This window comes from Kogia breviceps, chromosome 5 (genome assembly GCF_026419965.1).
Source record: "Kogia breviceps isolate mKogBre1 chromosome 5, mKogBre1 haplotype 1, whole genome shotgun sequence".
In the NCBI taxonomy this organism is placed as follows: Eukaryota; Metazoa; Chordata; class Mammalia; order Artiodactyla; family Physeteridae; genus Kogia; species Kogia breviceps.
Window position 1 is genome coordinate 16,424,005 of NC_081314.1, and position 13,818 is coordinate 16,437,822.

A 13,818-nucleotide genomic window follows, 5' to 3' on the forward strand; every position below is an offset into this window, starting at 1 on the left:
AATCTACAGAACAGTCCACATGCCAGTGTGAGGCTGCTATTCCAATACCAGCACAGCTAGCCTGACTTTCCACTAGTAGTATTTTGGCAGAAATGTCGAAGAGGCGATCAAAGACAGGACAGGTCGTGGGTTTCTCCCTAGGAGGGAGATCGCTCCCTTTCCCTCCCCCACCCGACCCACAACTCATGGGAAAAAAAATAAAGACTGCAGTAGTAGCATCAGCATGTGCTGCCAGTTCACCTGGGGGCCTTAATTGTTGCCTTCTCCACTGTCGTCGTCTTGCTGATCGCTTGTCCAGAGCGTGAGGTTGTCGCGGAGGAGCTGTATGATGAGCGTGGGGTCCTTGTAGGAGTCCTCGTTGAGAGTGTCGAGCTCGGCAATGGCGTCATCAAAAGCGGTCTTGGCCAAGTGGCAGGCTTGCTCCGGGGCGTTCTGGATCTCATAGTAGAAAACGGAGTAGTTAAGGGCCAGGCCTAATCTAATGGGGTGAGTGGGCTGCATGTGCTCCTTGCTAATCTCATGGGCTTCCCTGTAGGCCTTCTCAGATGACTCCACGATGGTCACCCTCTTCTCTCCAGTGGCGACTTCGGCCAGGTAGCGGTAATAGTTCCCTTTCATCCTCAGGTAAAACACCTTGCTCTCATACTGGGTCTCACTGCAATTCTTGATCAGGTAGTTATCCAGCAGGCTCAGCACATCCTGACATGCGGCCTCCAACTCCTTCTCTATTTTTTCACGGTAAGCACGGACTATATCTTCTCATTACCATCTGCAGATGTCTTCTGCTTAATGCTACTAATGACGCTCCAGGAAGAACGGCGTGCCCCAGCTACATTCTTGTGGGCCACAGAGAGAACGTTTCTTTCTTCATTGGACAGTGGCACATTCAGCTCTGTCACCTGCAGGAGCGATGGGCGACTAGTCCCCAAGTCGACCCAGTGAAAGCCCGTGTCTGCGAAGGGGCTGGGGCGAGGCGGTGGGGGGTGGGGAGGAGAAACTCACATTCAATGAGTTGAATATGGCTGCCGCCATGTAGTTGTAGCGCTCCGCCTGCTCCGCCAGCCGGGCTTTCTGCACCAGTTGCTCGCGGTCCACCATCTTCACGGGCTGGGTCGGGCCGGGCGAGGGGACCAGGGTGGCCTGAAGGGCTCGGAGGGTGGCTGTGGGCGCAGCCGGAGCCCGTGTGCCGGAAGGACAGACCCACGAAGCGAGTGACTGAGGCAACGGCGTGATGGCTGCAGCTCGAGCTGCAACCGTGGGACTGGGTGCGAGCCTGCTCTTAACCTCTTTATTTTTAATATATATTTTTTAATATAATGGGATAATTTTTTATGCTATTACATCAAAGTTTACCCCAGTCTTTTAAAACCCTGAGTAGTATTCCATCATTTGTCTATGCTGTAATTTATTTCACATGATCCAGCAATCCCACTCCTGGGCATATATCCAGAGAAAACTCTAACTTGAAAAGATACACGCACCCCAATGTTCACAGCAGCACTATTCACAAGAGCCAAGGCATGAAAGCAATGTAAATGTCCATTGACAGATGAATGCATAAAGATGTGGTATGATGGAATATTACTCAGCCATAAAAAAGAATGAAATGATGCTGCTTTCAGCAACATGGTTGGACTTAGAGATTATCATACTAAGTGAAGTAAGTCAGACAGAGAAAGATATATATCATATGATATCACTTATATGTGGAATCTAAAAAAATAATACAAATGAACTTATTTGTAAAACAGAAATAGACTCAAAGACATAGAAAACAAATTTATGATTACCAAAGGGGAAAGGGGGGGGAGGGATGAATTTGGAATTTGAGATTAACTGGTATAGACTACTATATATAAAATACATAACCAACAAGGACCTACTGTATAGCACAGGGAACCATATTCAATATCTTGTAGTAACCTATGATGGAAAAGAATATATATATATATATATATATATATATATATATACCTTCTAATCACTTTGCTATACACATGAAACATTGTAATCAATTATACTTCGGTAAAAATAAAGGGAAAAAATTCAGCTAGTTTAAAAAATAATCAATTGCATATAATGTATATTTAGTAGTTTCCAATTTTTAAATTATAATTATTTATAATGACATCAATGATATTGATATCTTAGAACATTAATCTTTTCCCCCTCATTTCATTATTTCCTTAGGATAAACTCCCTGAAGTGAAATATCTGGTATGAGCATAAAAAAGATACATATTTAAAATTTTGATCATATTGTCCTCTGAAAAAGTTAGATCAGCTTATACTCCTGCTAAAAAACAGTATATTTAAGTGACAATTTTCTGTACCCTCAAAAACTGAGGATTATCAATATTTTATTATTTTCAAGAAAGAATAGATGGAAGTGAGGCCCGATTTTAACCTGCAATTCTTTGATTATTGTCTGCCAAGTACCTTTTTCTGTATTTGTGGACATCTTTATTTCTTCTCTTTCAATTTGCTTTTTCATGTTCATAAGTAAAGTTTTAATCAGATTAATAATTCCATTACAAGGTTGTGTCTTAATATCTTCTTTCAGTGAAATTAATGTCAAATTGGTGGGCAGAGGTCTCTACCCTCCAATTATATATAAGATAAATGCCTCCAATTACTGTCTTAGATTAAAGTACTTTTCAGATTCTTATCTTCTGTGCAACTCAAGGTTTTATGGTATTTTTATTTATTTTTTAGAAGAATGTGAGTGTAGTGTGAAGCTCACTCAGACAGAAATAAAGTTGCTAATGTGGCCTTTGGTAGGGAAGGGAGCTGCCTCTCTGTGGGACCTACTCACTGATTCTAAAAGCCAGACCATCCAGATCTATTTGCAACAATCTTTGAGGATGTTTATCAAGACCAAAAAAGAAGTTTGTTAATGAGATTGAACTCAATTTTTTTGCTGGACAGTTAACTTAAATATAAATGTATCCATCTGATGAAACATATACCGATAGGTTCTGTCATCACTTTCAACTTTGTCTTCACTATGGAGCTTTTTGAAAGTCTTCACCTGGGATGAGGAATAGAATGGCCACTCCTGGCCCTTTGGCAGCGACCAGGTTTCTGGGAACCTTTTCTGTGTGTCTCCATAGTTCTTGCTGTGCCAGACACATCTTTACATGAGATGGAATGGTGGCACTTGTTGGCTGGTCCTTCCTGCTCTTTCTGTCATGTTTCAGTTCAGTGTAAGGGCCCAGTGTAATCATGAGAGCAGAGCTCAGGGATTTTCTTCCCTCCAGTATGTTTTGCAGAATACAGTGAAGGAGCTGAATCCATAGGTTACAAACCTAAGACAATTTTCCTTCCCCGGTGTCTCCTCAAACCCAGTCTTGGAATAGTCCTCCACTACTCGTGGATGACATCCCAAGCAGACCCTGCTTTCCCAATCATCCTTAGACACAAAAGGTCCACAAATCAGAGACCAAGAAAAGATCCCATTTCAGTGATCAGTATGTCCACTCTAACAACGGTGTGTGTCCATTGTTATTTGACACTTGCAGAGGATCACTTGTCAACATTTCCTCCCTCTATAGGACCAAATTATTTTCAGTATAATCATGAAAGGAAACAAATAATAACAACAGCCAGGGGTTCCCTGGTGGCGCAGTGGTTGAGAATCCGCCTGCCGATGCAGGAGACACGGGTTCGTGCCCTGGTCCGGGAAGATCCCACATGCCGCGGAGCAACTAAGCCCGTGAGCCATGGCCGCTAGGCCTGCGCGTCCGGAGCCTGTGCTCTGCAACGGGAGAGGCCACAACAGTGAGAGGCCCGCATACCGCAAAAAAAAAAAAAAATAAAAAATAACAACGGCCAAAGAAAAAAATGTAAACAGTGAAAGTTTTCTTTTCTCAAATGTCCATATATAATCATGTCAGGAAACAAAAAATAAGTAAAAATAAAACAAATACTACAATACAGGAAAGGGGAAAAGTAGTGAATTAATACTTTCTACTTAGGTTATGATTATTTTAAAGAAAGAAAAAAATACACTGTAGTTTGCACTCGGCTTTAAATTTTAAGCCAAGAAAAACTCCAAGTGGTCTCAGAGAATGACAGAAATGAAATAACATATGTTCTTTGTCTTTACAATAACCATGCTATCATGGCTTATTTCAAATCTACTGATTAAATGCAGAGATATGAAGTACCACAGGAGCTGGAGATATTAAACTGTGCCTGAAGAAAACACAATGATTTTGAACCCTTAACATTTACTCTTAAAACGAATGTGTGCAGCTAAGTTCGAGTGTGTTGGGGCCAACTGGGCAGCAGGAAACTTTCTGAATTAACTTCCAGGCAGAAACTGTTTATTAAAAGAGGAGTAATAAAAATATCCTAATTTGGAGCCTACATATATAGTACTCAAGAGTATCCACAGCAATTCTTTAGATATTAGACCAACAAAAGATACTTTTGGGGGGGAGAAGTTTATCATTGACATTCTACAGAATTGTCACATGATGATGGTAAAAAGCAGATTGACGTCGATTAGACTTTATTATTGCTTTTAAATTCTCTACAGACGACGCCTACCTGATGCCTTGATACCACATCAGCTCTGGAGCTTGGATTCAACCCTCAGGAAAACATAGGAGGAAGATATGAGTTTCGGCTGTTGAGTGAAATGGGGCTCAAAGTAAAAATTATGCTCAGTTATTAAAGAATGGAAAAAGTTACTCTCTTAAACATCTGAGTTTGTGGCAGGAAATTTGTACCTTGTTATTCCAGAAACTGCTTCTTGGTGCTTGCTGCTTCCCTTTCTCTCTCTCATCTGAGCCCATGTAGTATCGTTTCTGTTGTATGGGTAGAAGATATTTTTAACTTTGATTTTGGAGAGAAGAATCGCTTTGTAAATGGGATCCAAACCAAACACAGACTTCCCCGCCCCGCTTTGGGGTGGGTGGGTGGGGCAGAAGCATGAACGTGTAACCTCAGTACACGATTTGCACAGAATCCAGGGAACATCCATGCTCAATGTCAAGTGGGTCACAGAAGCCCCTTGCATCTCCAATCCCCTCCCCCTTCAGGGCATTCCACACCCTCATCTTCTTTGCCAATCCCTGGCCTGATGCTTCTCTCAGGAGCTAAAATGGCAGGTGGCCTTCATTCCCACTGTCTTCATTCTGAAGAGCATCGATTTGAATATCTGTGGCAGCGAGGGAGGGACCTGCAGTCCTAGAGAGGGACTCTTTCGTAGAGCAACGGAAATTTTTCTGAATCCTGAAATCCAACATGGCTTTGCCAATGACCATGCTGGTGAGTGAGTCTTCAATCAGGATGCCTCTTGGGTGGTGTTTCAGCTTGCAATTAGCTCCAAAGTCCTCAGGGGTTGGCACAATCGGTATGGACCCCCACTGGCTTTGATAACTCTCCAAAGCATCCCTGGGGGCGCCGTGCCCATGCCAAGAAGGTGCTGCAGCAATTAAAGAATGTTTTCTTCCTGAGCCCTGGGGTGCATTTATCTTCAACCTAATGTTAAGGTTGGCGCTTGCTTTTGCCAACGCTCCATAACAACTGGGCCTCTTATTCCTTCCCAGCCTCATCACGGAGTAAGAGGAGGGTTCAAAACAAAACCAAACCCTTCCTCCTGTGAGGGGGAAGAGTGCTATTTGAGTATCCACTAGACTCAATAAGTCCGCCTCATTTCAAAGTCATCTTGTTGACCTATCTCAGGTCCTGCTGAAGCTGTGACCCAGAAGAGGCGCTGTGCCTCTTTTGTCTCCAAGGGCTGGCGGGAGGGAAGCTGGGCAGCGGAAGGTGCCCTGCTGGACGATGGGGAGTGTTGACAGAGTGCTCCCATTTATTGGCTGAGCGACTACATCAGTCATTCATTCACAGGCACAAGGTCTAAATTGCAGAACCAATTAACAGCACTAATAGCCCTTGCCTGAATTAATCTTTGAGACAAAGGGAGGAGAAGTGGAAGTGCTATTAGCAAATCAAGCTGTACCATCCCTGCTTTATTGCGCAAATCTCAGTGTCTGTATGTGGCTATTGTGCGCTGACTGCAATTACAGCCCTCATTTAAAAATGATTAAGTGGTTATAATTATTTTTCAATTAAAACTTATATCTTCCATTTATGCAACATTTCAGACTTCAATTACACTTCTTTTGAAAAGTGCCACTGAACCAAAAGATTCCCGTTTCCTCTTTGAACCAGGAAACCTGAAATTCAACCCAGATAGGATTTTGATTTCCAACCTTCAGAATTCATTTTATGAAACGCAGACATCGTGATGAGAGTTCCCAAGCGATAGAGATGTGTGGTTACCTGCTGGAAGTGACCACCGCCACCGAGGGGGTGGGGAGAGAGAGAGTTCAGGCTCCTCCTGGAGATTTGTGAAGACTGAGAAGAGAAGGTCGTTCCTGCCATTGGAAGGCAGTGTCACTGGGAGACGTGATACCTGAGGCTAAATGGTTAGAGCGCTCAGCTGTGCTCTTGTGACAGTAATGATTGCTGTAAGAAAGGTGTGAAGCTGTAACAGGGAAGAGCCAATTTTGACTGCATGTTGGATCCGTTTCTTTGACTTTAACCTTTGCTTTTTGTTGCTTTTGTTATTATGATCATACATAATGGTCTGCCTCAGGGAACCCTACCCACCTGTGAATGGCTGCAAGAAAGAAGAAATTAACACATTCCCTCCCCAAGGCTGGCCATTCCAGGAGATGTTTTGCGAGACTGATGGCCCTTTTTACTTTACTTCCTCCCTGCCTCGCCCTCTCTATTCTGCCTTTTTACTTTACTTCCCTCTCTGATTCTATAAAAGAAACTGGCATCCAGACCTGATAAGATGGTTCTTTTGAGACACTCGTCTGCCATCTTCTCGGTCTGCCGGCTTTCCAAATAAAGTTGTGTTCCCTGCCTCAACACCTTGTCTCCGATTTACTGGCCTGTCGTGAGGCAAGCAGAGCAAGCTTGGACTTGGTAACAAAGTTTTGAGCAATCTAATTCATAAAAATTAGAGCCGTTTCAGAGTTTTCCCCTTAAAACCCATGTCATTTGCATTTTTTTTTTTTTTTTTTTAATGCGGTACGCGGGCCTCTCACTGCTGTGGCCTCTCCCATTGCGGAGCACAGGCTCCGGACGCGCAGGCTCAGAGGCCATGGCTCACGGGCCTAGCCGCTCCGCGGCATGTGGGATCTTCCCGGACCGGGGCACGAACCCGCGTCCCCTGCATCGGCAGGCGGACTCTCAACCACTGCGCCACCAGGGAAGCCCCCTCATTTGCTTTTAATGACTTTCTTGAGAAGGAGAGGAAGGAATTGCTAGGCATTACACATAAACCATAGTCGATTTTATCTTGCTGCGACCCATAATCGGAGTACATCCATGGCGTTGACTCTCAAGGGGACATCATGGATCATGTGTGTAGTGGTGGAAAAAAAGGTGTGAGAATCTCTGGGGTCTAGATGTTCCAGTCAGGACTGTGTGCCAGAGCCCTGATCACCAACTTTAGACCAGAGCTGTAAAAAGCGGTTCTTGGCCTCAGAGAAGCAGTATAAAGTGTTAGTTGCTATCCTCATGCTGGCTGACTTTGGCCTCCTATTCTAACTGGATATTCTGAGTTAATAGCCTCAGTTTAATTCTGTGCTGTTGAAGGCATGCATGCCACATGTAATAAGTTTAAAACTCACACAATTAAAAGAAATTATTTATAATTCTTGCTCTTTAGTAACAAAGTCCTGGTTTCTCTGACCTAATTTTGGCTCTGGTGAGGAAAATTATGCCTTAAGAAATGAAAGGCAATGGCAGTAATGAAATCTGTTATTTTATGTAGTTTCTATAACCCACCTATGATGTAGATGATATAAAATTAAATTTCCAGATAGGATGAAAGAAGTTGCTCAGAGGGCTAAGAATTTTGCCCCAGTCACATGGCTAATAAGTGGCAGAGCTGGATTTACTTGTCCATCTTGGCACCAGTAACACTATTTCTTAATCACAATAGCTTTATAGAAAGTCTGATAAATGGAAGGGCAAGTAACTTCCTGCCTTGCCCCACTGCCATCTCTCAGTCCCGCCCTATCGCCACCTACCCTCCTTGCTCCTCCAGAACAATCACTGATTTTCTTGGCCCTTTACTCTTACATGTGAATTTAAGGATGAGTTTGTCACATTCCGTAAATAAAACCCCTGTTGGGATATTGATTGGAATTACATTAAATTTATAGGTTACTTTGGGGAAAACTTGACATCTTTATGAGATTAAGTCTTCCTGTCTATGAACATGGAGTATCTCTCTGTTTGTTCAGGTCTCCTTTCATGTACTTCAATAATACTTTATAATTTTTTCATAAAGCACATCTATTTATTCCAAGACTCCTTACAGATTTTAATCTTTTGGTACTGTGAAAGGGATCTTTTCCTATTATCTTTTCTATTTGATTATCACTATTGTATAGAATTTCAATTGATTCTTGTATATAACTCCTAGCTCAAGCAAGCTTGCTGAATTCTCTCATTTGCAAATTAATTTCCTCTTTTCAGTTCTATGTTTGTATGAATTGAATTGCTTGTGTTCAGTACCATGGTGGATAGAAGCAATGATGGAGGCATTTTTGCCTTGTTCTTGATTTTAAAGGGACAACCTGTAATGTTTCACCATTAAACATATTATTTGTGTTAGGTTTTGATAAATGCCCTGTCACATGTTAAAGAAATTATTTTCTAAAAGAATAATAATTATTTTATTAGAAGTTACTTTTAATCTTGATTAAGTGTTAAATTTCATCAAATCTTTTCCTGCGTTTACTAAGCTAATCACATAGTTTTTCTCATTTAATCTGGTATTGTGGTATATTATATGAATAGACTTCCTTGCATTCCTGAGATACGCCCTATCTTATCGGATTATACTGTTGTATTCAATTTAATGATATTTTACCTAAGTTTTTCCATTTAGTTTTATAAATGAGATTGATCTATAATTCCCTCTCTCCCTCCCTCCCTCCTTCTTCCTTTTCTTCCTTCCTTCCTTCCCTTATTTTAGTGCTGAGCCTGTGCCCTCCCCCACTGTAACAGTGAAGAACAAGCCTGCCTCCATATTGGACCTATTCCTTTAGCTCTCACCTTTGTGCTCTGTTGCCTGTGCTTAGTCTGCTGGCTCTGCACCTTTGTAAAGTAATGTTGCCTGTAGCCTGAAATATACCTTAATAGCACATTCTCCCAGCTCTGCTTCCCAGGCTTGACCTTTAATGGTATAACACTTTTCCATTCATGTAGAGATAAAAAGTTGCAGAACAGAAAATAATGCTTGTCTTGTTGCAGGTTTACAGGAACATCCTGACCAGACCTACATGGAGAGCTGCAGGCCTAAAGGATTCCGGCACCAAGAAGTTTGCAACAACTAGCCACACCTCCTCCCCTTTTAGCATAAAAGATGCCTGAGTTCAAACTCTGATAGGCTGGTTGTTTGGGACACTAGTCCACCATATTCTCAGTCTGCTGGCTTTCGGAATAAAGTTGCTATTCCTTGCCCCAGCAACTTGTCTCTTGGTTTATTGGCCTGTCATGTGGTGAGCAGTATGAGCTTGGACTCAGTAACCCCATCAGTTAATTTCCATCCTTCCATATTTTTCCATTCTTTGAAACAGTTTATGTGTGATCAAGATTGTTTATTTAGCACATACTTATTGAGTACTCACTATGTGCCAGGCCCTCTTCTAGTTTCTGGTGATATGGTAACGGATAAGCAAAAATCTCACTTTACACATTCCTTAATACTTTGACCAAACTCCCCTGGCTCCGGGTCTTTGGGAGTGAAGAAGAGTTTTCCCCTTTTCAGCTCGATTTCTTTCATAGTTTTTTGGTTTATTCAGGTTTCCTATTTGTCTTCACTTTGTTTTTTAGATTCTTCCTAGGAACTTTTCTAATATATCTGCTTACTAATATGTTGAGAGAAAGTTATTTATAATATTAAATTATGATTTTTAGACTCTGCTGTAGATGTAGCTTTTTCTTCTTTTTTCCTCCACAATATTGCTTATTTCTGCCTTTTCATTCTTACTTAGTCTTGTTAAAATTCTGGTTAAAATGTTGTCTGTTTTGTTGTTATTAAGCTATTTTTGTTAGTTTTGCAAGGAACCATCTTTTTGTTCCTAATTTCTGCCCTTAACTTTACTATTTTCTTCCACTACTTTTGAAAGGACTTTTTTGCTTCTAGCTTCTTGAAATGACCACATAACTAATTTATTTCCAATCTGTCCATTAAAAAATGCATTTCTCTAAATATCATTCCCACAGAAAGGAATCACGGTTTCCTGAAGAATTGCTGAGTCCAGATCTGGGGCAGAAAATGTACAAAATGAGCCTGGAACATCTGTCACAATAGATAACAAAGAAGCTATCAAAGACTACCAGGGTCATAACAATAGGACCCTGAAGCCTAATTAAAGGGGTTCATTGTCATTGGCCAAAGATGGCACAATATGACCGTCAAAAAGAATAATATCTGCAGTGGATTGAAATACATCATGCATATTAAAATCCATGAACTCGTAATGATACTAAAAATATCCTTCATGGAATCTTTGATGTTAGGAGATCAAATTACTGTCCTGAAAACCTTTTAGAAATGGAAAGTGTCAGTATTTATCCTGCTTTTCTGATACATACCATACCTTGGGGTAACTAAATAGTTGATGAAGGAAAGCTCTTTTCAGAATAATTTTAGTTAATAAATAAAAAATATTATACTAGGAGATCACCACTTTGTGGCTCTTAATGGTCAAACAAAGGTGGGCAATAATCCCTGATGACTTCTAAAGTCTCCTGAGTTGATGTGCTGGGAGTACATACCACCACCTATGATGTATTCTTGCCAAAAATCCAAACCTTGACCAAATTAGATCTCAACATCTAACTAATAATTCATAGGAAGTACAGGGAAATAAGGAACATATTAAATATTCCATGTTAAAAACAAGGAACATTCTGACCCCACGAGGACAGAATCAATAAAATCCAGAACATGGGAAATTCCGCAAGAAAAACACTACTTTTTCAACAAATAATTAGAGAGAGAGAGAGAGAGTTGAACTTATATATTAAAAGATACCTAAGGACACACAAGCCAAATGCAATATATAGACCTTGTTTAGAATCCTTATTCAAACTAATTATACAAAAATTAGTGAGGAATTACTATCAGTTGTTTTAGGTGTGATGACAGAATGGTGGCTTGCTTAATAAAAGAGAGAGATGCTTATCTTTTAGAGACACAGACTGAAGGATTTATGGATGGAATTATATGTTTTTTACTCTGAGATAGTCAAATGCTAATAATGATTGAAGCTGGATAATGGATACATAGGGTTGCATTATACTCTTCTCTACTTCCGTTTGAATTCTTTCCATAATTAAAAGGAATGTACCTAAAGTTTTAAATTTGCTCTGCACTGGAACATGGAGTGTGTGAGATTTTGTGTGAGCCCTTTAAGAACAGAGTCTCTGTTTCCTACCTCTTTCTGGCTCTCCCGTACTCAGGCCCCACTGACCTTAAAAGAAAGATGATCTGGGGGCTTGTCTTCCTGGTGCAGGACCCCAGGGCTGGGGCTCTCAATATGGGTCTTGGATCACTCGCTAGTTGGGGAAAACCTTTCCAGTGGTGCTTATCCTCCCATTTGTGGGTTCCCTACCTGCGGGCATGGGTCTTGACTACACATCTCCACCGCTCCTATTCATCTCTTTGTGGTTCCTTCTTTAGATCTTTAGTTGTGGAAAATCTTTTCTGCTAGTTTTCAGGTCATTCACATCGATAATTGGTCCGTAAGTAGTTGCAATGCTGGTGTGTCTGTGAGAGGAGGTGAGCTTTGGGTCCTCCTACTCTGCCATCTTGGCTACCACTCTGGATTGTTTGTCTGTTTGTTTTGATATTGAGTTATATAATTTCTTTATATAATTTGGATATTAACCCCTTATATCACTGGCAAATATCTTCTCCCATTCAGTAGTTTGCCTTTTTGTTCTGTTAATGGTTTCCTTTGCTGTGCAAAAGCTTTCTAGTTGGATGTAGTCCCATTTATTTACTTTGCTTTGTTGCCTTTGCTTGGGGAGACAGATCCAAAAAAATATTCCTAAGATTGATGTCAAAGAGTGTACTGACTGTTTTCTTCTAGGAGTTTATGGTTTCTGGTCTTATGTTTAAGTCTGTAATTCATTTTGGGTTCCTTTTGTATATGGTTAAAGAAATTGGTCTGGCTTCATTCTTTTGCGTTTAGGTGTGCAGTTTCCTCAATGGCACTTATTAAAGAGATTGTCTTTTTCCCATTGTATATTCTTGTCTTCTTTGTTGTAGATTAATTAACCATATAACATTGGTATATTTTGGGGGCTCTCTGTTCTGTTCCATTGATTTATATGTCTGTTTTTGTGTGGGTAACATACTGTTTTGATTACTATAGCTTTGTGGTATAGGCTGAAGTCAGGGAGCATGATACCTCCAACTTTGTTTTTCTTTTTTATTGTTCATTTCTAATTTAATTGTGTTATATCAAGAAATGTTGTCTGTATAGTATTGATTTGATTCTTTAAAATTATTTTAGACTTCTCTTGTCACCTAATGCAAGGTCAAAATCAATTTAAAAAATAATGAAAAAAATAAGTGTTGCATTTAAATTTGTAAGGAATATGTTATTTATTTTGTGGGTTTAGAATTCTCATATCTATTAGATCAAGTTGCTAATTGTGTTGTTTTTATTCTTATAATTTTTTATTTGTTTGAGCTATTGTTTTTTGATAGAGCTGTGTTAACATTTTCTACTATGATTATAAATTTTAAAATTTTCTTTGAAATTAAAAAATTTATATGTTATACATATTGAGCCTATGCAGTTTATTTTACTTGATTTATTATATTTTGAGCCTATTTTGGTTATCTATCACTGTAAAACAGAGCCTGCTTAGTGGCATAACACATAGTATTTTTATTATGCTCATGAATTCTGAGTCAGGAATCTGTGCAGGGAATATTGGTGATGGCCTGTCTCTTTTCCTCAACCTGTGGAGCAAATGACTCAAAAAGCTAAGCACTGGGATCACCTGGACAATTCTTCACATGAAGTCTAGGACCTGAGCGGTGGTGACTCAAAGGCCAAGGCTAATGTCCAAGGCACCTACACATGGTCCTTTACAAACCTGACTTTTTCATAGCATGGCATTCAGCTGGGTTCTGAGAGGGAGCACCCCAAGGAGGAGAGTCTGGAGAGTGGATTTCAAGAGAACAAGGAAGAAACTGCAAGCCTTCTTCTGACAGTGCCCCTCAGAAATCTCATAGCATTTGTTCTGTTTCATCTTATTGGTTTCAACCCAGTGATTAAAGCGAACCCAGATTTAAGGGCAGGGAAATCAGACTCTGTCTCTTCATGGGGAGTAACAGGGTCACACTGCAGAAGATCATGTGGAATGGGAGATATTTTTGTGACCAACTTTGGAAAATACAATCTGCCTCAGAGCCCATGTTGTTTGGTGCATATCTGCAGCCTTTATAATTCCACATTTTTTGTTTGAATGTCCTTTTTATTATTTCTCGTATTGTTCCTTATTTTTATTAATCTTAAATTTTTTAATGCAATTAATATTGCTTGCCTAGTTTCCTTTTTGGTAATATTTGCAATATATACCTTTTTTGATTCCTTTATTTTTCCATCTTTCTTGAGGTTTTATTTTAGGTTGGTCTTTTAAAAATACTTATAATCTCCATCACTTAATTGGTAAATGTAATAATATAATCTGTTTACATGTCTTGTGATTCCTAATATACTTTAGTTAATTCCACTACCTTAGAAGAATGCCTGG

At 40.1% G+C, this 13,818-nt stretch overlaps 1 pseudogene; it reads right to left on the minus strand.

The window, feature by feature from the left end:
* Window positions 1-222: 222 nt before the first annotated feature.
* LOC131757556 (14-3-3 protein gamma-like) lies at window positions 223-1,122 on the minus strand (annotated as a pseudogene).
* Between the last annotated feature and the right edge of the window lie 12,696 nt (window positions 1,123-13,818).